Source organism: Alexandromys fortis, unplaced genomic scaffold, assembly GCF_014885135.2.
Source record: "Alexandromys fortis isolate MF-2015 unplaced genomic scaffold, M_Fortis_MF-2015_v1.1 scaffold_42, whole genome shotgun sequence".
NCBI lineage: Eukaryota > Metazoa > Chordata > Mammalia > Rodentia > Cricetidae > Alexandromys > Alexandromys fortis.
The window spans coordinates 7,105,416-7,132,692 of NW_026067934.1; the positions used below are offsets into that span (position 1 = coordinate 7,105,416).

Sequence of the window (27,277 nt, forward strand, 5' to 3'; positions counted from 1 at the left end):
TACTGGAGAGGAAAGCATTATATAAGGAAGACCAAACAAGAGCACAGTTGCATTCTTTGAAAATGTGCCGCTTCTGTACTGTGTCACCAGGAAGGGTTTACCAGATTATCCAACGTGAAAACGGAAGGAAAGCGCCCTTGAACTGTGCAAGAAGTAAGTTTAGCACATATAAAGACCTCTACTTTACACTTGAGTTATAAATGCATACTGCAGAGTTATAAATACACCACACCAACAAACATTGAGGCAAACAAAATAAACGCTGTAGGGATAAAGTATTCACAATGAGTTGTTAGGGAGATTAGAACCAGTTAGCATGTGTCTATACTTTGTAAACCTGATGTACTGATGATCACTTTGATCTTTCCATCAGACATTTCTTTGTCTATCAGCATAGTCTTCTAAATGACCAAACAATTTAAGATCTCATACAGTGACACCCAAGCAGAGCACTTGATGGGAGGGAGGCTTTGGGGCTTTGGGTTGTTGAATCCTTTTTTATACTTTAAAGAAATACCATCTTCCAAATGCTGATGCTGATCTAACCTCATAGTACTTAAATTCGGATGAGTAAGGTATTTGAGGAATGTAAACATTGTCATCAATAAATAAGCCCATGAGATGCATCGCTATTAGCAATGTTAATTTATGGGCTACGAGACTGGGTTGAAACTTCTAGGTTCTACTGTGGTTTGTGCTACTGTGCAGGGAGTGGCTCTTGTGTGCGTGTGTGTGTGTGTGTGTGTGTGTGTAAGGGATAAAAGGCAAACAGACACAGGTAAACAAGGCTGGACCAAGACAGCTGTCTTCTTAGGCTGATGAGGCATTGCTTCAAACTCTTGATGTATGTATTTATTGTTTACTTAAAGTTAGCTTGGGAAGTCCAGGGAATGAGGATGGGATAGGCGTCGTCTCTGTTGGTTAAACAAGTTGGATCTGTCTCTGCTCACCCAAAGAAGGTCTGCAGTTGGCCACACACTTAGCCTTCTTTGAAAGCAGGTGATTGAAATTCCCTTGCTACCTGAGAAGCTCATTAAACTCTGTGAGGTCTGAGAACCACCTGAGAGGTAGCGAGAGTGCTTACCTAGCTTTAGTCTACAGGTTGATTGACTGTATAGCACAGTCAGGGCCTAATATTTTTACAGAATGACAGCATATCACCCCCTTCATTTCACTCTTCAGCTAAAAAGAACAGTGAGAAAATTTAGTCTGTAAATTTGAGATCTTTTTGACTTAAATTATTTGCAGTGTCCATGGATGGCCAGTCACTAAGTTGGTGTTCCATGAGGGTACAGATGGTATTTCTATAACCACATCATCTAGCCCAGTGAGGGCAGGGAGTGTTTTAAAAAGGGGCCGCTAGAATCTGATTTAAAGACTATAATGCTGGTCCACTCTCTCATTGTGCTCTTAGTGTTATCCTTGAAGGTACTTTATGGCCATTACATGTAATCTCACATTCCTCAAACTGTCAATCAGCTCAAGCTTATGAAAGGAGGAAGCAACACTGGGAGGAGCCACTCACATCATAGCAGCCAACGACACAGGAAGTTCAGCGGTTCAAGTCCAACAGTTCAAACGACTCTAAGAGCACACTCTACATTGGATTAAGTTGTGCTATGTAAAATAGCCTATGCTCAGCTGTGCTGGGTCTCGAGGGAAGCTAATTGGAGTGGTGACCTATTTGTTGACAGTGTGGCTTGGGAGAAATAATGTGGGAGACCAGTTCTGGAGCTGTAAATTCAAGTTTCAACACCATCTCCTTTTGAAAGAGCCATTTATCTGCCATGCGTTTCATTGACTGCTTCAAAATATGAAGTTCTTATCACATGCAAGATTATAGGGAACTTTAAGATGTGTGAAACATGTATTTATGTCTTCTTCAGGCTCACAGTTTACTGGGGAAGATGAAACTCACCTGCCAAACAGTAATCTATCTGCAAGGCAGAACACAAAGACCCCACAGTTGCTCTTTTATATATATATATATATATATATATATATATATATATATATATATATATAAACTGTATCCTGAGCAAGATAAATGACTTCCTGCTGCAATAATCAGGCAGGCACTACAGAAGCCAGTTGAGCTGAGGATTAAAGGATGATTAAATTTCATTAAGCAGAAGACTGGGGGAGGGCGGTTCAAACAAGCGCTTGGGCAGCAGTGAAGGTGAAGAGCTGGAGACTACAGAGCTATTTTGGTATGCTTCGACAGATGGCTTGTGTGGGTGGCCCATGGGAGATAAGGCTCGTGGCCTGCTTCATCCGTGTCGTGGAGTGGCCAATTTCTGTACTGGAGAAGTAGAATAAGGAAGATGCCTCAAGAGAACCCTAGGATGGAAACTCGGAGCCCAGACCTCAGCTTCGTCACCACCTCTCTGGACTTTCTTGGTCATATATATCACTAGGAAGTTATGTTGTCCTCAGATGTCTAGCGGGGAGAACTGACTGTTCCTACGCGACCCTAAGAGTTAAAAGGACAGAAGTGAACAGCAGGGAGGAAAGGCAAAGGAAAAATGGCGGTGTCTTCCCAGTCAGAAGCAGCTGGGAGTGGAGGAAGCTGAGTACTCTTGAGAGTACTAAGTACTTAGTCCGCACTATGTAATTCTTCTTCAGAACAGGGCAGAGAAGCTTGGGGAGAGTGCAAACTGGGATCGCCTGGGCTGACCATGCATCTGCCAGTCTCTCAGATGGAGGCATGCAAGCAGCGAATGTAATATCAAATGGAAGGCTCACTGTGGCAAGGGAAACCAGGGCTAAAAGACTCCTGGAAGTAGGAGATTGGGTCAGATCTGAACCGCAGGGACATCCTCAGAGAGCAAAAGCCTTCTGATGTACCTGCAGTTCATCAGCCGGCCAGCCCCTCTGCTCCAGGGAGGGTACAGAACAGGAAGAAGCAGTTCTTTCCTGGCCAGTAACTTACCTGGAGCCAAGCTACTCTGGCATCCAGACTCCAGACAGGATGGGTGTGCCACCTCAGCTTCCTGGATGAATGAATCCTGCTCTTTTCAACCTATTTCCTCTGCTCTTAGATTCCAATGAGGATTCTACCAACAACAAGTCCTGTGTTTCCCAAACAAGAGTTGGTTTAACAATTCCTCCCTTGCCTACTTGGGTCAGGCTAGATGCCCGTTGAAACATCTCAAGTCCGGGTTCCAGAGGCTGTGGCTTCTTTTAGTGTCTGGGCTCTGTGGGTAGGACTAGGCTATCAGGTGGGCAGATCTATCAATGTGGCACTGTCCATAAAATCACAAGGATGAATATCAACCTTCTGGGGAGCTTTTCTTGACACTCCTCATCAAAATCACAACATCTGTCAGCTCAGTGGTGAAATGAGCCTGCCGCCTCTAGTGTGGGCCAAACCCCTGTGACACAAAGCCTTCAGGATCCCACTTTCTGTCCTGAGTATGTGCCCAGGTGTTGGGAGCGGCAGACCCCTGGCCCCTTGACTTTCTTTGCCTGCTTCAGACCCTTTGCCTGCTGGAGTGAACTGAACAAAAACAACTTGTTTTCCTGTGCCTGCAGCTGCTCTGAGCACCAGACCCTGATGGCAGGGGAGTGGGTTCTGGTGAAGCCTGCAGCTGAAAGATCCTGAGAGCTGGGGTGTGGCTAAGGCCCTATATAAATTGCCCCTGAACAAAATAGAATTGGCATTCTTGTATCAAGGATGACCCGTGTCCCCGTCCATCTGTGTGCCTGTGTTTTTAAGGCCCCAGCCTAGTTCCCGGTTCACATACCATCCCATAGTGCAGGCAATACACCCAGGCACCTTCTTTCTAAGCAAACACTTGACTTTCCATCTAAGGTAGAGCTCGTGGGAAGATGCAGGAAAATGAAGATCATGGCCATGGAATCTGGTTCTAGGCAGAGATGTACTTTCAAGACTGCGGATACCCACAGCCATGGAATCTGGTTCCGGGCAGAGATAGATATACTTTCAAGACTGCAGATACCCACAGCCACCACTCACTAGGTGATTTGGGGATGATCTCAGGGGTCTGGGGATCTTGAGCTCCTTCAATCTGCCCTGACCAGTGGCAGGGGAGAAAGGGAAGGTGGGGAGTGGTCAAAAGGAAGAATTAAAGTAAGAGAGCATTTGTCTGAGTCCCTTGGGGGAAAAAAATCAGGCGACAAAAGGGACATCAGCCCAGGAAAATTATTTTCTGTATCAGTCTCCTGCTCTGTAAAACATTACGAAGATATTCTCCTTTAAACCTAGAGGGGGAAAATACCTGCCATGTCTTTGTGTGCTTGCCACAACATTATTTCCATGGGAATGGTGGGTGCTGGTGATGTGTTCCTTCTACCACAAGTGGATACGTTTCAGAAAAGTACTGTCTGCGGTGTGTGAGGGTCTGCCATGTGTGAGGGTCCGCCATGCTGACACAGTAAAGGAAGACAGCGGTTAGACCTTGTTTCTGGCTGCAAGTGGACAGGAGCAGAGTTCAGTGCTGAACTTGACTTTGCACATCACAGCTGCTGTGATGGGATCAGGGGTGTTTGGAAGCCTAGGAAAGCCTTTGCCAAAACAGAAAGGGCCTGAGCCTTGAGGTGATATGTTTGCATGCTGAAGCATCCAGGAAGGCCAGGATAATAATAGATCTCTTGAGTAATAAGAGTACCCATGCTTTCTTGTGACTTCTGTACACATAGAGTAAGGAATTAGGAATGTGTGTCTATGCTGCCTAGAGATAGGTCACTACTACATGCTTGCATGTGCTTGTTTGTTTATGAGCTATTTTGTATAGTGATATGTGTACAGTACACATCTATGCACTAAATATTATTTGTTCTCCACGTTGACTCAGGAAAGATTTTAGGAAGCCTGTTTTTGAGACAGGATTTCACCATGCAGCCTAGGCCAGCCTCAAACTCATGGTTCTCCTCCTTCAGCTTCCTGGTCATTGAGAGTGCTTGTATACACCACCAAGCTCAGCTAGGAAGCATACTTTATTCTATGATTTGTAGTTCATAAGGCTTTGCGATACATGGTTGTCTGCCTCTCTCTTTGGGGTATATGTTCCAAGGTCCCTAATGGATAGATACTTAAAACTGGGGGAGTACCAAACCCTGTATACACTGTAATAGGGCAGTGGCTAGTCACATGACCAAGACAGCTAGCTGCTAAGTGACTAGTGGCCAGGGAACATATACAACATGGGTATGTTGGATACAGATTTGATTCACATTCTGGAATGGGTGGAGTTGGCAATATATTTTATCACACTACTTGGAACAATCCAGAATGAAAAATAGTATTTCTGGAAATTTCCATTTAATGTTTTCAGGCCTTGACTGTTGGCAGGGGGAGACACTGTGTATATAAGCCATCTCAACTCTTCAGCAAGTCAACCTGGGGGAGTAATTAGATATGTCTAATATCATTTCACAAAATCAGAGTTCAAAGGGGGAAGAATGGGAAGTAGCACGCTTGGGTACATCTGTCCCTGGATTTACCTTGTATTTGGCTATTAGATCAGATGGGATAATCTCTTTTAACAACTTTTTTTTTCTCTCCAGATGACCTCAACCTGCTCTGTTCACCGGTCCAGCCTGTCTCCAGTAGGTATGGCTTTCTTTCTTTCTTTCTTTCTTTCTTTCTTTCTTTCTTTCTTCCTTCCTTCCTTCCTTCCTTCCTTCCTTCCTTCCTTCCTTTCTTTCTTTCTTTCTTTCTTTCTTTCTTTCTTTCTTAAATATACAGTGTTCTGCTTACATGTGTACCTGCAGGCCTGAAGAGGGCACCAGATCTCATTACAGATGGTTGGGGGCCACCATGTGGTCGCTGGGAATTGAACTCAGGACCTCTGGAAGAGCAGTCAGTGCTCTCAACCTCTGAGCCATCTCTCCAGCCCCTGGACTTCTTTCTTTGAAATTGCTGGTGCTCGGTGATTGTCTGTCTTCTGGTAAGACAAGCACTCTAGGATCAGGGCCTGCTGCTTCATAAGCCAGGGCCTGTCTCCTAAGGAGAGTTCTGTGCTATCCCACCATCGTCACACATAGGGCAGATCTCCCTGCTTCCCCGACCAGGTCGCTTGGAGAAGCTGCTGTTGGCTTACTGAATTCAGTCCTAGTTGGCCAAGTGGTGGTAACAGGACCTCAGGCAAAACGGGTTTGTGCTGCAGAGTAGAGAATTCCACCACAGCCAGGGGTTGCCCAGTGCAGAAGATACCGTGTTTCCGAGTGGCTCGTTCGTCTTCTCCTTCTCTTTGTTCTGTCACATACTCTTCCGGCACCCTCTTTCTGCCTCCTGATTGTCTTCTATCACCTAGTCAGCAAACCCTCGACAGGGGAGGAGGTCGTCCACATCTGCCTTATATGTTTTACACAGGATAAAACAAAACTAAACAGTAACACATATCGCAAAGTCCTGGCATTGCCCCAGAGTCTCTGTAGTTGACAGCGTCAACTAAAGGATGAAGTTGGGAGGTTTTGGGGGACAGTAATTAGCTGTCTGTTGGAGAGTTTTAGAGTCCCTTCTCTGGGCTCCACCATATCATACAGTCCCAAATTATTTGGGTGAATCTATTTGGGTGCAACTGTTTGGCCTGAAGTTGTCCCCCAAGTGCTTCAACACTCACATGTACACACACACACACACACACACACACACACACACACACACACCAGCAACAACTCCCCTCCGAATCCCAAATTGGCTCCATGTAGCAGAGAAAAGTTAGTGTTTTTAATAGATTGAAAATGATACCCAGATGCTCAACACAAAGGAGGAGGCCCTGCCCTCCAGTTCTGAGCTGGCCACAGTGCTCCTTAGCCTGGTCCCTCCCATCTGGACAGCTGCCCTGAGCCCTCTGGGAGGCTTCCTTGGGAGGCCGCCCGGGAGCTCCAACTGGCCCCAAATCCAAAGAAGGCAGGCAACCCATCTGGAATGCATTGTCCAGATGAGCTCTGCACTGCCAGGCACCCTGACAGCTTCTTGGGTCCATGTGACGCTTGGATTGAATCCACCCAGCTCCCCAGACAGAGGCTTCCAGACATCTCTTTGACTCCTTTCAGAATCTGGATTCCAACAGAGGTACAATTAGACCTGCTAGTCACTTCCAAGTCTGGCTTTCTCAGGGAAAGGACCAAGGTGTGCTCTGAGAAACACTTTCCAGCAGCTCTTGGCCTAATAACAAATAAAGAAAGGGAATGGTTTTGGCAGGAGGCCTCTCTCCGTTTCCTTTGTATTCCCACTGTAATATGCTAACCATCCATCCAGCCCTGACAACTGACACTTATTTGGAAAGAAAAAAAGAAAATAATCCCATTCCATGACCCTTGGTGGGGGGGAGCTTTGTAAGTGGCAGTCTGTCTTTCCACACCCTCTCGACACCATGCAAGGTCTGCTTGGGAGAACTGATGGGGTAAAATCTGGGGGAGGGGAAAGGATTGGGAAGGCATTTGGAATTGTCCTTAAATCAAACCGTCAAAAAGACTGAGGGCTTATTTTTTCTTCTTTAAAATCATAAATCCCCGAAAACAATAGGTTGATTACAGTTTTTCTTCTAGGACAATAAATGCTTTGTTGGCGTGTGAACAGTATTAAATTACTCCTTCCCAAAGCCTCTGTCATCTCCCTTTTCCTTGTTTCCACTCCTTATTCATTTCTTCATTGATAAGAAAAATGCATAGTTTCTCATAAATCTCACGTCAGAGAGCAGATTCCTAGGTAATTGGGCCTGTGTTGAAGAGAATCTACCGTGTCTCTGACCAATGTCCTCCCATGACCAGAGTGACGGTGAATCTCAGAATCATCAGCATCATTTCAAAACTGCTTTCGAGGCTTCCAGTATGTTTCTCTAACAGGGATATGTTTCATGTCCTGACCTGCGTCACATCCCTGTCAGTGCCCCTTCCTGTGTCTCCCAGCACCGCCCACTCTCCTGCTGCCCACAACCTGGCAGCAGGGGCCAGCGTAGAGCTGAGGTGGAATGTTGTGAGCTACACACAGGTCTCAGCAGATGTGAGCTGGAGCAGGTCATATTATTCTCTCCACCTCCATGTCACCACCGCAACAGCTGCACAGGAATATCAACATTTGGAGCAAGGGGAAGTCAAGTTGTCCCATAGCAGACACACTGAGCAGGGAAAGTCCTCTGGCTGCTCTATAGAAGGAATCTTTTTGTGGCGACTTTCTCAGCTCTATGCCTCTCAGACTACTCTAGACTTCCCCAGGACCCTCACTTGTATTTTCTCCATCACCTCCAGCATCAACCAGTCCTTTCCTTAAATTTTCATGTGTGTGTGTGTGTGTGTGTGTGTGTGTGTGTGTGTGTGTGTGTGTGTGCGTGTGATGTATGTAAATGAGTGTAGGTGTACATGAGCCAGTGTGTGTGTGGAAGTCAGCTGTGTGTGTGTGTGTGTGTGTGTGTGCAACTTTCTGAAGTTGATTCTTCCCTTCCACTATAGTACTGAACTCAGATCATCAGGCTTGAGTGGCAAGTGCTTTTGTCTGTGGAGTCATATTGCCAGCCCAACCAATTCTTAATACAGAATTATTTAGCTGTGTCTGTCTTGTTCTGGACCACCCTCTTCCAAGTCAAGGGAGCCATCCGAGACATGACTGTCGATAGAGCTCGTTTATTCCTTCTCCACGCTGAGGAGAACCTCTTGGATGAAGCACGTGTCCTCTGCAGGAAGCCTTTGTGCCAGATCTCCTGGGCACCAAGAACCAGAGGATGTGGTGGCGGTGGGATGGGCTGGGAACGGCTCCACTGCAGACACGAGCACTGGAAGTGACAGGGCCAGGCAGGCAGGCAGCTTAAGGCCAGGCTCACCTTGGATGCCATGCCAGCTCGAGTCTGAACTTTCCAGTTTGGTTGGCAGGGCATAGCCCAAGAGAATTAAGAGGCCGTTAGTGACTCAGAAATCCTCTAGGTACACAGATACCATGGACAAGTTTGCTTGCCAGATGCAGGGCATAGCCGTAGGGGTTGAGTATAGGTGAATGTTCCACCCCAGGAATGAGACCAAGAGGAAAGTTCACCTTCACCAGCCACTGCCCACCCCCATGAATGAACATTCAAAGTAGCTTCAAGAAAGGCAGGGCAATAAGGAGAAATGTTAGACACCAAGGTCAAAATTTTCAGTAAACACGGGGGCTATAGAAAGAGTTATAGCTCAGGGCCAAGGGGTGTTACTCAGTAGTCAAGGCAGAGCCCTCAGACCACCAGTTCACTAAGTAACAAAGACAGCAGGCAGTAAAAATAAATGCACGGCCCTTCATAGTGGACACCCAGCCATGGCAATGCTCTCTGCCTCTCTGCCCTATTGGATCGTGAAGAAAGGACCAGAGTGGGCTATTTATGTACCAAGGCCAGCAGAGCCAGCTATGTTGGACTAGGGAAGGCAGAGGAAGAGGAGCCAGCATGTGGGACCGGCCATCTTCGGTCATAAAGGGTAACATTTATGATTAAAATAGCACCTTGCTATTTTAATTCTGGTCTTGTGTCAGCCCGAAGTGGTAGAAGAAATACCACAACAAGAGTTTAGGTATCTCTGGGGTAGTCTGGCTGAAACCAGTCGCCAGTTTGGGACCTCTAGATATGTCTTTTTATTAACTATAATGGGTTCATTTTCCTCGTTTGTAAAAATCAGGAAGATAAGCTAAACTAAAGGTTTTCCAAGCATCCTCCGAAACTGGCAGTATCAGCGTCACCTGGTGGCATATGGGAAATTCTTGGGCCCTACCTTAGTTCCGCCAGATCAGAAACAATGAAAGCGAAGCCCAGAGACCCCTGCTTTCAGACGTCTCTGGGAAGTTCTGAGCCCAGCAAAGTCTGAGATGCAATGGCCTAAATAATTCTGAATCTGTGTGCCCAGATGCCTCTGCCTTTGCATCTGCCAGAAGAGATGAAAGGCGCCCACCCTTGCTCTCACACGCACAGACGCCCCCAGAGCAGGTCTCGGTACACAGCCTTTCTCTTTAGTCTGTTGCTAAGCCAAGGTTGTCTCTGCAAGGGGTGGATTAGTGCGCCAGGCAGCCAGTTAGAGAGGATGCAGCGTTCTTGTCTCCTTTACCTCCTGCCCAATTAGCCAGGGGTAAGTTAGGAAGATTTACTCTTTCCACAAGCAAGGTCACAAGCTGAGGTTGTCATAGAAGCCGGTTTCCACCCTGGCTCTCCCGAGGCTGCAGCAGCGGATTGGCTAGTAGGCAGATGCCTCTGCCTGGTAGCAGGGATTTAATAGGCAAAGCGATGCAGGGAGGAGAACCAAAGGGGAAGAATAGCTCTGCTAAGCCTGTTGCCTTCTGCTTAAAAAAAAAAATTATAGGTCTATTTATAACCTGTCTTGCTCCACAAAGGGTTTCAGGCGGCTGCATTCCTGGTTGGAAAATCCTTGATGCCAATATTTGGCATCTGATACCAAGGACTTCCAGACCCAGAGCAGGGGGCTAAGTCTTTGTTCATGCGGCCTCAACAGAGCTCACAATGGGTACCCTAGGCTTTGTGTTTTAGGATATCCATCTTTCCTCACCTCCTTTCTTCCTGCCTATCTCCACGGAGGATGCAATCAGCATCTTGTCTGCCCCTGTCTTCAGTGAGCATATCAGTTATAATCTGATAACTCCTGGTTTTCATCTTTTCCTTTTGGGTTAAATAAGTAAGAGCCAACCAGAAAAAGTCCCAAAGCCCAGTTTGAGACTTGATTGTCACAGCTCTGTAAATAAAGGGAACCCTCCAACTGTCCTCAACTATCTCTTCCTCAAAGGAAAATGCCAACTGCTCCTTTATTGATTGGACTCATACTTGGAGTTAATTTGAATTTTGAGGGTTCCTTAAATTAGGTAAACACACAGCATGCTTTGGAGGGAGCCCAGTTCATAGTAAATGCTCAATAATTGTTACATTATATAAACAAAATAAACCCCAGTGACATGGATGCTACTGGACCGATGGGCTGGGGCTGTTGATCCAACTAGGTTCATCCCCTCGCAGGGATCATTGCTCCCTGAGTCTGGACTTCAAATTCTGGACTTGTTTTACCCTTTCAATGATCTCCTTAGCCTCCAGAGAAGTTTAACAATTGAATTTTATTTATTTGTTTGTTTGTTTATTTATTTATTTATTTTGTCTTTCAGAGTGAGTGGTTCTAGTTCCTTGACAAATCTCCCATAGGAGGCTTATGTGAAAGGCTTATTGCCTTTGTGGTATCCAGCATTACCTACAAGTGGAAATGGCCACACGCATTGACACTGGCTGAGGGTCTCTGCAAAGGGCTGCTGTATTCTGACTCCCAAGTCCTTGGGTCCTGGACTGCAGACTTGCTGGGTCTCTGACACATAATCTGCCCCCAGCATGGCTTTGCTGCCATTGCTTTATCTGTAGGAGCTCCTCCCTGCCCTTGCTGCTCACACACGGTGTTCTGTTTTGGACTCTGACTAACCATAACAAAAATGGACAGGGAAGAGCCAGGAGCAAAGGATACACAAGATGCTTCTGAAGAAGAAAAGAGGCTTAGCCTGCTCAAGGTCAAGACTCATTATTAGTAGCATTTGTGTGGTTTTTCTTGTTGTTGAGCTGGTGGACAAAGACTTAAAAGGCAGATGCTAAACAAACACTCTTTTGTAACCCAGGATTCATTGTTCTGTGTGCGTTTTGGTATGTGCAAGAAGAAATATAATGATAAAAGGAACTGCATTAAGCAATAGAAGTTATAACTTTGGGCAGGGCTAGACTAGCACACAATAGAACGGAAGGGAGAATGCAGAACGGACCATGCCTGGACACTGGACACTGGAGGTGGCTATAGGGGACGGTGGCTATTTTGAGTGGTCCTAGAAAGCTAGTTTCTTTATACATGGAAAAAAAATGGATCTCTACCATATACAGAGAAGAAAGAGTATGAGAAAGTATATATACATATATATATATACAGAAATACATACACACATATATACTATATATAGCAAATTTGAAACAATTTGTAAAACCTCCATTTATTTTTTTTTTTATTTATTCATTGTCGGGGCACATGTAGAGGTGAGGGGACAACTCGAGGGAGTTAGTGGGTCCCAGGGTTGAATTCAGGTTGCCAGACTTGGTGACAAACGCCTTTGCCTGCTGAGCCCTCACTGCCCATGAAGCACTTGTTAAGTATGCCTTATAAAATATAAGGTGGGCTACAGTATCCATTTTTAATGAGTGCAGTAGTACCCACAATGCACGCACATGCAAGCATGCGCACGTGCACACACACACACACACACATGCCAAAACAAAACAAAATTTTAAAAAATGGCCCTGAAAGGATAAAAAAGTATTATCTTTATATATAAAGCACAGACATATATATGATACAAAACCATTTACTCATAGGATTGAAATGTCAGTGAAACTGATTAGAAAAGAATATATGGAAAACTTTAAAGGTTAAAGGGCTGAGCGTGCAGCATGCTTGAAGCCATTCCTTGCCAGGTGCCTTAGTCACTGGTCTACTGCTGAGAAGAGACACAGTTACCCCGGCAGCTCTTATAAAAGAAAGCATTTAACTGGGGGCTCGCTTACAGTTTCAGAAGGTCTGTCGTTGTCATCATGGCAGGTGGCATGGGAGCACACATGGCCCTGGAACAGTAGCTGAGAGCTACATTCTGATTCACCAGCAGAGAGACTGGGCCTGGGCCTGGGCCTGGCATGAGCCTATCTCTCCCCAGTGACACACTTCCTCCAACAGTGACACACACCTCCTAATCCTTATAATCCTTTCAAATAGCTCCAATACCTGCTTGGACTAAGCCTTCACATATATTAGCCTAAGGGAGCCATCCTTATTCAAACCACCATAAACCTTATAAAGGGCAGAAGAGACATCACAGGTTTCAACACTGTAAGTCACCTCTGAGGGTAGGAAGGGTGGGGACCGAGACAAGGGAGGTACCCAAGGGGCTTCAGTTAGCATTGGAAACATTGTGCCCCTTCAGCGGGGTGGGATGGATTCAAAGGTGCTGATTTTCTTCTGTAACGTGTATGGGAAATGTATACTCATGTGCAGATACAATCTAGTTCATAGAGTTTGGTTTGTTTGTTTTTTAATTGGCAAGGTAGTAACTAGAAAAGTGAGGTAGAATGAAGAGTGCTTCCTGGCCTGGAGACCACCGCGGGCGAGGATGGGCTGGGAGCCACGCCTTCTGCCTCACCTTGGGCTCAGCATCGTCTACACGGGCTGTATTTTTCACACTTGCTGCTCATCTGAACGTCAAGGAAATAATGTCCTGCCTTCAAAGTTGTTATGATTAAATGACGTTATATAAAGTCTGTGGAGTCACATGTTCCATCAACCAATGCCCAGCAAATGTTTTCTCCTCTTCTCTATCTTGCCACTTAATTCTGTGCCTTATGGCCTATGCCTTTATGAGTTCCTGCGTTCTGACCTCTGGATGGCCCTGCTCTAACCCCAGCTCACTGGGTCCTGCATGAAGACCTGGGCCTGTGTCCTCCCACATGTCAAGCTGCCTGACTCAAGTCAAGAGCCCCCAGAATGCTCAGCCCACAGTGTCCCCACAGTTCCTTACAAACTAGATGTTAATAAAAATAGAAATTAAATTATTATCATGGGTTCTCTCTTCAACCACAATGGGGACTGCACTCGTCCCACCTTGTCCAAGATCCCTAGAGGATGCCAAAGACCAGAGTGAATACCTGTGAGTAGGGCTTTTCCAACATGTACACGTCTGTGATAAAGCTTAATCTATAATTAGATAAATAAATGATTAATGGCAATAAACAGAATGAAAATGACACAGTTATAATATGCTATAATACAAGTTACAATTTTTTTTTACTCCTGAAATTTATCCTTTAGCATTTTCAGAATACAGCTGGCAGTTGGTAACTAAAGTAAAGGTTTCTAAGCCATGGATAAAGAGAGCTACAGTGATTGTAAAAGTCATTTAAAACAGTGATCACTGTTAAAGACCCACCCGCATCTCAAAAATGTAAAATAAAAAGCAAGATGAGACCGAGACAGACCTGGCTTCAAACCTGTAGGCCGTGGTGCCCATAATCCCGGAACTCAGAAAGTTGAGGCAGGAGCATCAAGAGTTTTAGACCAGCCTAGGCTGCACAGTACATCCCTGTCTTAAATACTAACTTCAATAAGCAAATAGCCTGAGACAGACAGACCTGCATGTCCTTGTCAGTCAGGCGTACGAGTTTCAGCCGTCTGAGTGAGTGCCTCGCTGTTTTTCTCGCATTGTCTCTAAACAGAACAAGAACACCGGCACTCTAGAAGCCAAGGTTGAAGAGCTTGCAACAGACATGTGACCAGAATGACTTTGTCTTTCTGTGCGTGATGCCAAGCTGCACAGTGCTCTGTAAATTTAGTGAATTGCAGAGCTGCTTGGCTGGCTGCCGGGGGAGCTTGGGATGGGAACAAAGAGGCTAAGCAGTGAGATGCAAGGTGCCAAAGAAAACTTGACCCATGCTCTAACAGTGTCTCTAGGCATGGCTTCATACATAAAAGCCGTCAGCTGGGCCTGTCCTTTTCTGCTGTGTAGGGTGGGGGGGTCCCTTAATAAGGTTGGGGGTCTCTGAAGGCAAGGACAGCAGGTTTTTAGCTCTCCTCCTTAACCAGCTTCTCTGGATTCTCCTTTGTCCGATCTGTGTTCTGAGGTCAGACTCTAGTTCATGACTATTGGAAAATCTTAACTTGGCTCCTGCAATGCTGGTGGGTGCTCTTGGATTCGAGTGTGTGAGTGTGATTTCCTAGGGCTGCTGAAAGCTTTACAGATCCCCAGGAGATTACGTGCATGTGTGTATGTGTGTATGTGCACAAATATGCACATATGTATGCATGTGTTCAGAGATCTTTGGTCTTCCAGCCAGGCAAGCACAGATTGCACAGGGACTGAAGTAGGTCGTGCCCCCTGCTTATGATCCCTATAATTTCTACTCACAAGATGCCGAGATTGTTTTATTTTCCACAGATATTTTCCCCCCACAGATCTCCTAGCGTGCAGAAGAGGCCCTGCAAGTCCGGCCTGCTTGTCATAGCAGGACCTGGAACAATTTATAATAATCCCGGGTGCTTCCTGGAGTGCTGGCAGCCCTTGCTGGGGGCTACACAGAGTGTAGGCACTCCATCCTCTGCTAGCTCACAATCCTGCTGTGGGAGAGTCGCTGCTCAACAGGAAAAGTGAGGCAATGCTCGCTGGACACCTGGCCAGCGCCACACCATTTATTACCGTGATGTAATTTGGGTCCCGAAGACATTTGGACTGGCCAAGAGGGAGGTTTTTGTTTGTTTGTTTGCTTGCTTGCTTGTGTTTTCCTCTACCTTGGCACAGAATTGGTAGAACTCTCAAGAATACTTTCCTGATTTCCAAGATGTTCAAATTATAGCCCAGAGAGGTTCCTGACTTTCTGCTCATTGCATGGGCTGTTACACTCCCCGTGTTTCAGTTTAAGAACTGAAACATTAAAAATTTCTCATTATTTTTAGACTAAATGACTATTAGCATCTTGCATCTCTGTCATCTAGTTTAGAGATTTTGTTCAAGTTAGTTGATCTTTGTCTTTTTAAATCTGTGAAACAGGGTAAATAACACCTTCCAGGATGATTGTGAGGGTGAATTAATTGTGTGATACTCAAAAACAAAACAACAACAGCAAAAACCCAGTTGGTCCTTACTTCCTCCTTTCTGCCCCCTTTTTCCCCCTGGTTTTTCAAGACAGGGTTTCTCTGTGTAACTTGCTGTCTGTCCTATGTAGACCAAGCTGACTTAGAAGTCACAGAGAATCACCTGCCTCTATCTCCTGAGTGCTAGGATTAAGGCATGCACCACCAGGCCTGGCTTCTTCCTGCCTTTTTAAGGCCATAACAAACTAAAAAAAACTTTCCTGTTCCATTGACAAGCTAAGCTCAGATTCACATTGCAAAGCACTGTAAACAGGAATGTCCTAAGCAGTTTAGGTAAACCAAGGGCATTGTACAAGGTGCTGTGGGCAGGACAGGACCCTGGGACGGGCACGGGATTGGGAAGGGGTGTGAACTGACAGAAAAACCTCCAAAGGGAAGATAAAGACATTTTCTGCATCTTGAAAAACAGTGCTGAAGGAGAGGTCTGCAGAGGCAGGGGGTTGACAGCAACTGCAGAGATAAGCAGCTTCCAGGGATGCAGCTGTGAGTCTCAGTAAGCAAGGAGTCTGGTGGCTTCCAGGCAGCCCAAAGATCCCGAAGGCAGACAAATGGGGCATTCATTCAGGTCTCCATGGTAAGCATGCCATAGCAGAGAGTTGTGTGGGCGGCATGTCTGAAGAGACCGTCTGCCCCTCTTCAACCACATGAAGTCAGAGAGAACACGAGAGTCCCTGAAGTGCCGTGGGAAGAGGGACTTTAGCGGTGATTTAAAACTGTTCTGGGTACACTGCCCTCTGGTTACAGCTCTGTGCCGAAGGTATTTGCGAGGCAAAGAGGGCCTCTTGGTTTGCATTTTCACATACGGAGCACATCAGAAGACAGCCAAGTCCAAGTCCCCGTGGGAACTGGGGAGATGTCCCCCTTGGGTAAGACTGCTTGCTGTGCAAGCATGGGGATCTGAGCTCAGCCCCCCCCAGCATCCATACAGAAGCCAGGGGTGACCCTGTGAATACCTGTAGCCCTGGCACTGTTTCTATAGGTGGGTAGAAACAAGAGGTTCACTAGGGCTCGGTGGCCATCCAGTCTACCCCCAAAGTGGCAAGCTCTGGGTTTAGTGAGAGACCTTGTCTCAAGAGGATAAGCGGAGGGTGAGAGGGCGGGACCTCCAGCCTCCACCCTGGGAGCATGGGCATGTGCATTCCCACACACATGTGTACACACCTCCATACAACACACACAGACACCCAGTCTGGTGCTTTCATAGCAGTGATGGGCAGTAGGAAGGTCTCCTGACTATGGCTGTCCTATCGACTATAGAACAGAATGGAATCTTCCTTGAAAGGAATGTGTCTGACGTTGAGCTGAGAGGCAAATTGAATAGAAACACAGCCCTGCCACTTCCGCTGGTCTGCTCTTTTTCTTTCCCTGAGGCTTTTGGCAGGGATTCTCACGGATGGGGAGACTGAGCTACAGAAGTCATGGTCCAGCCAGGGCCACAGTTAGAGAATTCCATAGTGGCTCTTCCTGTAGTCGATGGGCCACTCTGCTGACATTAACTGATATACTGTCTTGGGCATGGGAAATGCTCCTCATGTATTAAGTACACAGATGAGGAAGCAGGTGCAGGGTGGCCCTGACACAGCTCTTTCTGACCTCCCCCCCCCCCACCAGGGCCTGAGACCAGCCAGTTCTGCCCAAGAGGCCCGGAGCAGGAACTGGTATGTTAACTTATTTTATTTAATAAAAGAAACCCAGAAGCTGAGCATAAACATGTCCTTACTGGGGGACAAGTACCAGCCTCGCCTGGCCTGTTTCGCAGTGATCTATGACGGACCCCAGATCTCAGTATCTGCCGTACTCTGACTTCAATAGGCACATCAAGCACACCTCGTCTGACCTGTTGCTAGGGCAACCAGTTGTCTAGTTTGTCAGAGGCCAATCATTTGAAAGCCCTGTATCACAGGAAACTCCTCAGTCCTGCATGGTGATGATCTGGGGCTTGGTGCTCGGCACCCTATAAATTTCCAGAGAAACACTTCTTTTTTTCCCCAAATGGTCCCCATATCATTTTAATTTTGGGAGCAGCTTGAACACATTTTCAACCATGGGCATAGGGAACATCATGTGGCATATGTTCTGTCCTGGTGGGCAGATGCCCAGGGTTTATTCTCTATAACCACTCCAGAGTTGTGTAACCAGTCATGTAGCAAGTTCTCCTCCCGTCAGTGCACCCACAAAGCTATTATTGCACCCAAGCATTTTCGAAGGTCTACGTTCCGCAGCATCATACAGAATAGAGAGATGAGTTTGGCATCAGATGGTGGTGGGGGCAGCTTGGACAGAGGACAGAGCAATGACTTCACAGGGAGAAAGATCTGCTGTAAGTCTTGTCTCTGAAGGGTCACTTTATGACTTTGAGCAAGCTTATCTGCTAGGTGACAATACCCTGCAAAATCAGCAATGACTCACGTGAAGCAGCTTGCAACGAGAGGGTGTGATCAGCATTGATGTCTGACCCAGGAGGCCCAGGGCAAGACTCAGGCACCCCATGACTGGCAAGGGCCTGAGCTCAAGTGGGGTTTGGTATGACTGCCCAGAGAGATACTCTTGAGTGGCCACTACCTGTCTCACATGGCCACACTCTTCTCTTCCCACTTTCAACATCACTCCCTTAGGCAAGCTTTATCATAGACTCACGGCATCCTGTGCTGTTTCTTTATACACGATGAATTTATTTTGGTAGTCATTTCAATTCCGTCTTCCTCCTCTGACAACAAACTTTCTAAAGGTAGGAGACATATCTATCTTGTTCATTCCTGAAGTATTCACAAATACTTGTTGAATTGAAATAAACCCATCAAATGACCATCCATAGGTACCGCGGAAGTGGTCAGCCACTAGATGGCGCAAATGCCCCACACGCAAACTGCAAGCAGGCTTTCTCAAACCCGAGGGATGGGTGGCAAAGGCTGTTTCCAAACCTGCTAGGAAGGGCTTCTGTTGAGTTCCTAACATCTGTCTTTACTGAGCGCCTTGCTAGGGCCGTTTACAATGCTTACTATAGTTCTTAGAACCGTCACTGGGGAAGGTTGTAAGGCTCTTCCCACTTTCAAGGGAAGAAACAGATGTCCAGCAATTTGAACTAACTTTTCTTAAGAGACACAACTTGCAGCAGGAGATTAACATTGCAAACCCGAATCTGTCGACTTCCACATCCGAGTTCTTTCTAGTGTATGCTAGTACTTTTATTATGGTGGCCTCATAAACCAATGATGTACTTTCTTCTATTTTTTAAAAAATCCTGCCCGGCAGTGGTGGCACACGCCTTTAATCCCAGCACTTGAGGCAGGCGACTCCCTGTGAGTTAGAGACCAGCCTGGTCTACAGAGTGAGTTCCAGGACAGCCAGGGCTACATCCTTACTGGTGGTTGTTTCACCACAGACCCAATGTGAAGTCTCTGCATGGCCTTTGGTTTCCAAAGTTAACTTACAAAAGAGGGGAAATCAAGTCTGAATAGACTCCGTATCTTTTAGGCCAGACCTTTAGGTCCTGAGCTTGTGGATAAGCTAAGCATAGTACTTGCAGAAAGAAGAAAATAACCCTCAGTGTATCAGCCAATCATGAAGAGCTAGCTCTTCATCCAGCAAGTAAGTTTGGAACTGGCCCGGCAGAAATGAAGAGAATCTAAAGAGAGACTGGGTCTCTTGATTTATCTCTTATCTCTCAATTTAGCAAACTGTTGAAACAATGGATCCCAAGGACATGGGAATTTGCCCAGGAATCTCATCGTGGGAGAAGGAAAGGGCACCTGTCAGAGGAGGCGCTGTCTCCATGAGAGAAACACGATACTGATACCGGGTGAGACTGATGATGGATCCCTCGTGGCAGGGACCACATCTTCACCAGGGCTGCTTAAATGCGCACACCCTTGGCCCTCTATTTGATCTTGGATCTCACTTCAGGCCCCCAAAGACAGACTTGAAGGGCTGATGGATCTCTTTGTCCCTTTCCCAGGGTGGCCACACTACTACGACTTCTCCTTTGTTCTGCTTTCCATTTATAATTTGATTATTTTAGTTGGCTTATTGAGAACCTGACTTGGGGCATAAGGTGTTACCCCCAAATTTGATAACAGACTCACACCCAAGGTTGAACAACACAGGTGGGTTTACAACCTGGTCTGTGATGTTAAATGTGGGCAGGTAAGTCACATCTACACACTCGGCACCGCAGTGCCAGGCAGGTGATACACATCACAAGAGAGAGCATCATGAGTTTGAAAGCCGGAAAGATTCCTGGAGCAGGTACTCCCAGATCTGAAAGTCAGAGGTGACCAGAAAACACATCAAGAAGACAGCGAATAAATTACATCCTTTTTACTCAAGGTGCAGACCAAAGACCAGAGGTGCTGGCCCTCGCTGATAGCTTGTGGGCCATGCTATCCCAGACCTCCTGATCAAGAGTCTGCACCTTAGCAAGCTCCGAGTGATCTGTACGTGTTTAAGACTTCCAAGGACCAAGTGTTTGTGTTTCTAAGTCTCTTTAAAATATACTAACACTTTAAACTCATCTTCCTTTTGGATTTTGTCTTGTTTTTAAAGGTATTGTACTGTGAACTCGGCTCCTCCTGTTTTCACATGGAACCCCATAGATGCTTCTATTGGCCAAGTTGTCTGTGAGCTGGTAAGTTATTAACTAGATGGGAGGCTCTTGCCCTGAAGGATTTTTGTATACTTCTCTGTGAAACAATTTCAGGAAGCTAGACCTTGAAAACAATCTGAAGGATTAACTTTTTAATCACTAAGGGGACTTTCACATCCTCATTTGAACTGTGATGTACTATAATCCTATGGAGATAACTAACTTCCGTATGTTGCGTACTTCAGCACTCCTCAACTCACTGTTTAGCTCCTCCGTTTCCCTTATTCAGCATTTCCAATTCATGAAAGTTGAAACCTGGAGTCCATGTCTACTGAGATGGACAGAGAGCTCTTAAGAACCAAGCACTTCCAATGGAACCGACTTAACGTCTCCGCGAGGAGACAGTGCCCCTTATGTCTGCCCGGGTTCATGTCTCCTTATCTACTCAAGAACACTGTGTGAGCTCATTTGGATAGGCAGTGTGATCTAAATTTAAAAAAGCATCAAAAGCTCTGAACAGAGAGCAACACGGTCCCTTGGCTGACAGGTCCCTGTTTACTGTGTCTAAATAGGGGAATTTAGATGTAAGGTCCCTTCCCTGGTCCAGTATTACATGTGCCTGCTTACCTAGGAGTAGGAGCATGGGTTGATATTCATTAAACCCAGAATATATATATTCCCAAATAGAAATGACCCACACTATCCTCACTCCCAGATATAAAAGTTGAGGATGCTGGTTACCATGGCAACTCACCTTCATGGAGTCATTTAGAAATTCAATTCTGGAAAGTGACAGTATTATGTACCAGCACCTGCAAAGTTCTATAATATTTCCTCTACTTCCCTTCTTGCCCTGGGCTATGGTGCCAAGGATTGTCATAATCTGGAGAAGCAGTCAGGGTTCCCGAGCTGCCTTTCGGGCTGCTGGCACAGAAGGTGCCGCCAGGGGTGGGAGTGAAGGGAGGCCTCGTTTTGTTTTACTAATTCTGCAGCCGCCCTCCACAAACTCCAGCAAATATTGAGTGATGTTGCAAGGTGTTAAGAGAAGTGAAAAGCAAGCTGCGAGTCGGCTGGCGTGAAGACTTTGCAAACACAAAAGGGTGATGTGTGGCAAGGCCGACGATTACTTCCGGGAGTCCGCAGAGCAGAACGCTAAAGAGCGCCTTCTGCCAGGCGCTGCCATCGTGCACACTGAAGTTTAATTTTTAAACACAGGACCTATTTAAAATTATTTGGCCTAGTAGGTCTCACATTTTGGACCCTGGGCTCTTGGGAGCTCTGGAGTTACTGCAAGAAATCTGCAAGCCCTCTCTGTGTGTTCTCTCTGCAGAGAGGATGAAAAATGTGCTCATTTCTATGAATTAGTTTTCAAGTGTGCACGAGTATTAAGAAGGCCAGTGTGCATAAATTAAAGTTAACTCATTTGCAATGCTACTGACTATGTCTTAGCTGTGTTTTTAAATCAACTGATCCTAAAAGCAGGGTAAACATCATTCTTGAGCATAAGGAAAAGAGGTGATTTGGGTGGAGTTGGCTGCTGAAGTCTTGATTCTGAGGGCAGAGGAAAGGGATGCCTTACTGTTCGAAGGGAACCTTTTCCTCAGCTACTGGCTGCATTTTCATGGCCTAAGCTGAGTTTATTTACCACCATCTTCTAGAACGTTAGCACCTCTTAGGGGTCCTTAGTTGGCCAATTGGGCACTTTTTTCTCCATGGAAAATGTCATATCCGAATATAAGCTGTGACCGATGGGCGGAATTCTTAGTACACACGTTCTTATGACAAACCTAACTGAGGTACTAGGAGTTAGACAGATACCCCGAGAGACAGACAGATGGGGAGAAGGGCCATGACTAGGTAATAAAGAGTGTGAACTTCCAAGATGGCTAGCTTCTTCCTCATGACACAAGACACATTTGACTGCTTAAAACAAAGGACTCCTGGGGCGGGAGAGATGGCTCAGCAGTTAAGAGCACTGACTGCTCTTCCAGAGGACCCTGGTTCAATTCCCATTGCCACATGGTGGCTCAAACAGGCTGTAACTCCAGTTTCAGTGAACCTGATACTCTCACACAGACATACCCACCGATACACATAAAATAAAAATAAATAAATAAAAACAAACAATCAAAAGCCTCCTGCTTAAAATCAGGCCTCCTGCTGATGGACTGGCTCAGTAAGTTCGAGGCCTGATAAGAACATGTTCCGCAACAGTTGTGGGCCAATCAGCCATAATGTCTTTCTTCAAACTGACCCTGAACTGGGGGAGGAAAACTTTCATACTTGAGATTTTTCCTGTCTCTCAATTCTTCAACTGGCAGAGGCAATGAGCTGAATCAAAACCCTCTAGACAGGGTTAATCCCAAAGATGCAAGGAGAAAGACCACCAACCCAAATCATTACGACCAAATTGATTAAAGCAAGCTTTTTTTTTTGTGTGTGTGTGTGTGTACATGGGCTGCCTCCCCCAAGGCAAGACTCGAGAGATCAGCATTGGATGTGAGGGAGACAAGGTTTTTATAGTTCAGGGGTACGGGTTTTCCAAATGGAGGATCTGGTAGGCAAGTAGGCGGGGCTACAGGAGCAGAACATAACAAGGTAGTCAAGACAACAGGTGGTTTTAATCGCCTTTGGAAACAAAGACATGGGTGGAAGAGGTCATAACAAGGTGGTCATAACAACTTTTTGAAATAAGGGCATAGTTCCTGTTTTCTTGGAACAGGCAGCACAGAACTATTTGTAGTTAAGGTTACAGGTGGGACATAGCCCAACCCTTGAGAAACAGAGGTTAATTTATAAAAGGAATGGGCCTAGTTTGTCTTTACTATAAGATGGCTTTCAAGCCTAAGATGGAGGTAGGGTGGTTCATCAACAGTAACTTAACTATTTAGTTCCAGACCTCCTTAGATTCACATTGTCAAAGATGGAACTTCAGTGAATTTATGACTTTCAACCTTCTTTTACCCTGGAGCCTTGTCTAGAGAAAAGGAGGGGTCAGGAGATGCCAGGAGTTCACTGAGTGAGGGCAGAGGGGGCAAAGGGCTTGAGGAGTCTGACCCTCAAGTATATCCTTCCATGTCATTATTGTATTCTTCACTGTTTGTGTGATCCCTCCATTTCTCTCGAATTTTCTTGGGCCCCAGGAGACATGCTTAAGTTTCAATGGGGCATGAAAATTGCACCTCTGCGAACAACAAAAAAGACGGTGTGCCATGCAGCAGATAGTACTTCTGTTGGCGTCCATAGTGTGCCATGCGGCAGACAGCGCTTCTGTTGGCGTCCATGTACGGGAATGCTAAAAGAAAGATTTCTGCAGATATTTCTGTTGAATATTGTGTTGGTTAAATTTTTGTAAAATTTGACACCAACTAGAGTCACCTGGGAAGAGGGGAGCTCCAGGAAATGCCTCAGTGAGATTGGCCTGTGGCCATGTCTGTGGGCATCTTCTTGAATGGTGATTGATGTGGGAGGGCCCAGCCTGCTGCAGGTGCTGCCACCTGTGGGCAAGCAGGCCGGGGGTTTATAGGAAAGCAAGCTGAGCAAGTCATGGGAGTAAGCCCGTAAGCAGTGTTCCTTCGTGGTTCCTCCCAGTGACCAGTCAGTCTTGGTCAGTGTTAAATCACAGCAATAGAGACACACAGCATTTCTTTGCTGAGGTCCTGCCACTTTCTTGGGGGCTCTACTAAGGTCACAGGAACATGTACTCCCCGTCCTACAGGCACACCCGAGCCTGCTCATCTTCCTAGGTGGGCCTGGGTCATAGGGCACAGCTCCCTACCATAAATCTATTTTCCCAGAGGGCTTGTCCTGCTTCTATGGTCATCTTTTTTCCAAGTATTGTGTCTGTGCCATGGTTTGTTTTCTCCCATCCCAAGGGAGCTTCTAAAAAATGCCAGGAAGACTTTCGTTATTGTTGTTTCTCTGTTTCTTGCTGTTATGTGTCTACTCTAGGCTCAGGGCATAAAATCTTGACATTTTCTATAAAGGGGACTGGACATCCAGAACTCAGTGCTTGGGCTTTGGAACACAGCATTAAAATACGATTATTTTTCTCGGGATTGGTGAATGATGGAAGCTGTTGTCTATGGCAGCCCCTCAGCCTAAGTCTTGGCAGGAAATGGAAAGAAAAAGCAGCTACTCACTGCCATGGCCAGCCCCTTGAGACATTCTCTCTATTCAAACGCTCTCTCTTTGGAAAGTCCCTAACCCTCAGCCTCTTGGAAACACAGCTGCCTCTGATTTAGTAATTTCTACTTTTACCAGAACAAGAATAATTCATTAATAGTTTATTGATTTATTATATAATTGTACATTAATAGCTTAATGATTTATTAATAGTTAACCATTATTTTATTCAAAGCCTCTTTAAAAACCACCCACTTCCTGTTGTGAGCTATGAAGTAGGAACAATGTCCTACCTTCACATCGGTGACTTCATCTAAGGGGTCTGATGAACAAAAAATACATCATATTGGGATGTATGAGTCTTATAGTTCAGTCAGGGAATGAAAGAGCGCATGTAAATGCCCGTGGAGTGACCTCAGTATGATGGGGAAATGCAGGCTGTAGGTCACAGACCAACAGGATACCTAGCAAGGCCTCGGAGTGACAAAGAAGGCTTGCTGGGTAGGCTAAGAAGAGGACCAAGGCTCTGGGTGCAGGGCTAGCTCTAACAGCACCGCTGTAGGCAGACTGCCCTGTATGTAGGAAGGGAGCAAAGAGCAGCTGGCATAGCTCTGACTCAGACCCAAGACCCTAGGAGCAGTGATGGGCTCTATGTTTCAAAGCTGGTGGTCTTGAACACACTTTTTCTTCCACTCAAAAGATTGAACTGCGCATGCCTAGGCAAGAGGCTTCCACTCCCGTTTATCCACATGTGCTGAGGGAATCAATAGCCCATGGAGGATCTCTTCTCCCTTGCCACTTGGGGAGAAGGGAGCAATGCTTTACAGGGGCTATGTTCCAGGATGTGCGAGGCGTTAAAAGCTGGATCAGACCTTTTGCAAGCAATGCATTTTTATGATTAAGCCTTTGGGTAAAGCTTGTTTCAAACGGGCTGCTTTAGCTGAGTGTGTTCATCTGGGCGTGGGGTAAATGCCTTAAAACACAGGTTTGCTGCGAATTATCTACAGAGAAGTTAAAATTCATTTTATAAAATAAGGATTGCCCGAGTTGTAGGAGGCTTTCTGGCCCATTGAATCATGGGAAAGAACTATGTTTCTGCAGCTGTGCAAAAGCAAAACTAACATCCTATCTGGGGAACCCCAGCCGCATCACCCAAAGGCCGATTTCATGTCATGGAAGTGAATCAGAGGGCTGAATTTGGAGAAAGTTCATAAATTCTAACTCACACAGGAAATAATTACACACTATTATTATTGAGTGAATGTAGCAAGAAATTATGATCCTTGAGTAAATAACCAGAAAGATCTAAGTCCATTTGTACTAAGTGCAAACGGTCCTGTGGATCAAATTACTGATCATTACGCTCATGGATGTACAATAAGATGTGCTTCAACTCAGGCCAGTAGACGATCTTCAGAGATGTCTGAGCGGCTTCTGGCCCTGACATTAATCCGGAGGTCACTGGGGAATTAAAAAACAGTCTGGGAAAATGTTGAATCACTGCTGGGCAGCCATTAACCTTACATAGCTTCTCAGTGTCCCAAATATACTGAGCATTTCTATGACAAGGGTCAGGACAGCAGACTCACTTGAAGGAACAAGAAGTAACTACTGTAGGCTTTGCAATTCTGTCATCTTACAAGAAAGAAGTCACTGGATGTCCTAACGATTATGTCCCGAGAGCGAGTGCCCGTGACTATGTTCCAGTATGACTTTATCTGTCAAAATAGTTAACTTGCCCCTGGGCTGTGATTTCTTTATGCCTGACTCTGAATGGTTGCCATCAATGCAGAAAGATTTTAAATTCTTTGAGAAAAATTAGGAGCTCTCTGGGGATCCACAGCAGACTTCGGTGAAACAGTATTTTAAGGGCATATTCGTCACTAGCCAATGGACAGTGTCCTTTAATATTTATAAATCCTGCATGAAGAAGCCTGCTTTTGTAAGAAGCCAGATGCCTCATCAGGAAGCAGGTTTGGGGCTGGGACCAGGGAGAAGTGCTAATCTGAGGTGTAAAACGCTTAAAGGAATAACTGTATTAAGCATATTCTCTTGCACACATTTCCTTCTCTTATATATATATTTTCTTTACACATTCAACTTCAACCAGTTTAATCTCTCATATCCCCCATTAACGTCTTTCCCTTCATTTCCTGCTGTTAGCCTTTGGTTTTGTCCCCACCATTTCTCCTATTGACATTTTGGGTCAAAATTTAATTACTAGGTTGGTTTCTTGCCTAACATTTGTGAGGGCACTCTCCAGTACCACAAACTAGATGGATAGATGGATAGCTAGATAGATAACAAGACAGACAAGCAGGGATGAGAGTATAATGTCCAGTAAACATGAGGAAGATGTTGAAACTATAAAAATACAGGAAACTAAAATTTCTGGCAAAAGTCAATAAAATAAAAGATATCTAATTTTGATCCTCAACTTCCCCCCCAAGACTACATTACTATATTTGGAGGGGAAAGGGCATGAGAGGACACCCCATCCATACCTAAGAGGATCCTATAGTGAGTGAGGAAGAGACAGAGTTAAAGCAGTGTGGGGGTAAAAAGTTAAAAGATGCATGGCAGAGCTGGAGAAAGGCTTCCAGAAATCCTTCATAGCCACCATTCTGTCGGCCAGACAGTAAGATACACACGTGTAGCGCGCAAGGCCATGAGGGCAGGGAAAGGCAAGAATGGTTGGGAGCTGAAGAGTCCCCAGCTTTGGCACAAGGTGTGTAACTCCAACATTCCAGCATTCAGAGAACCAGATGTGGTGGTTGGTGCCTACAATCCCAGCGTTCGGGAGGCGAAAGCAGGATGATAGACAGGAAGCTTGGGACGGCCTGGGCAACACAGACCCTGCTTCACACTATTCGTTACATTGTAAAGATGGGTCTCTGCCTGAGACACCTTCTGATTGGTTTAATA

General features: G+C 45.8%; 1 non-coding gene across 1 annotated transcript; it reads left to right on the forward strand.

Moving 5' to 3' along the window:
- Positions 1-11,498: 11,498 nt before the first annotated feature.
- LOC126504164 (small nucleolar RNA SNORA40) lies at positions 11,499-11,630 on the forward strand. Its single transcript, XR_007592524.1, has one exon. It is a non-coding gene; the product is annotated as a small nucleolar RNA SNORA40 (small nucleolar RNA).
- Positions 11,631-27,277: the final 15,647 nt, after the last annotated feature.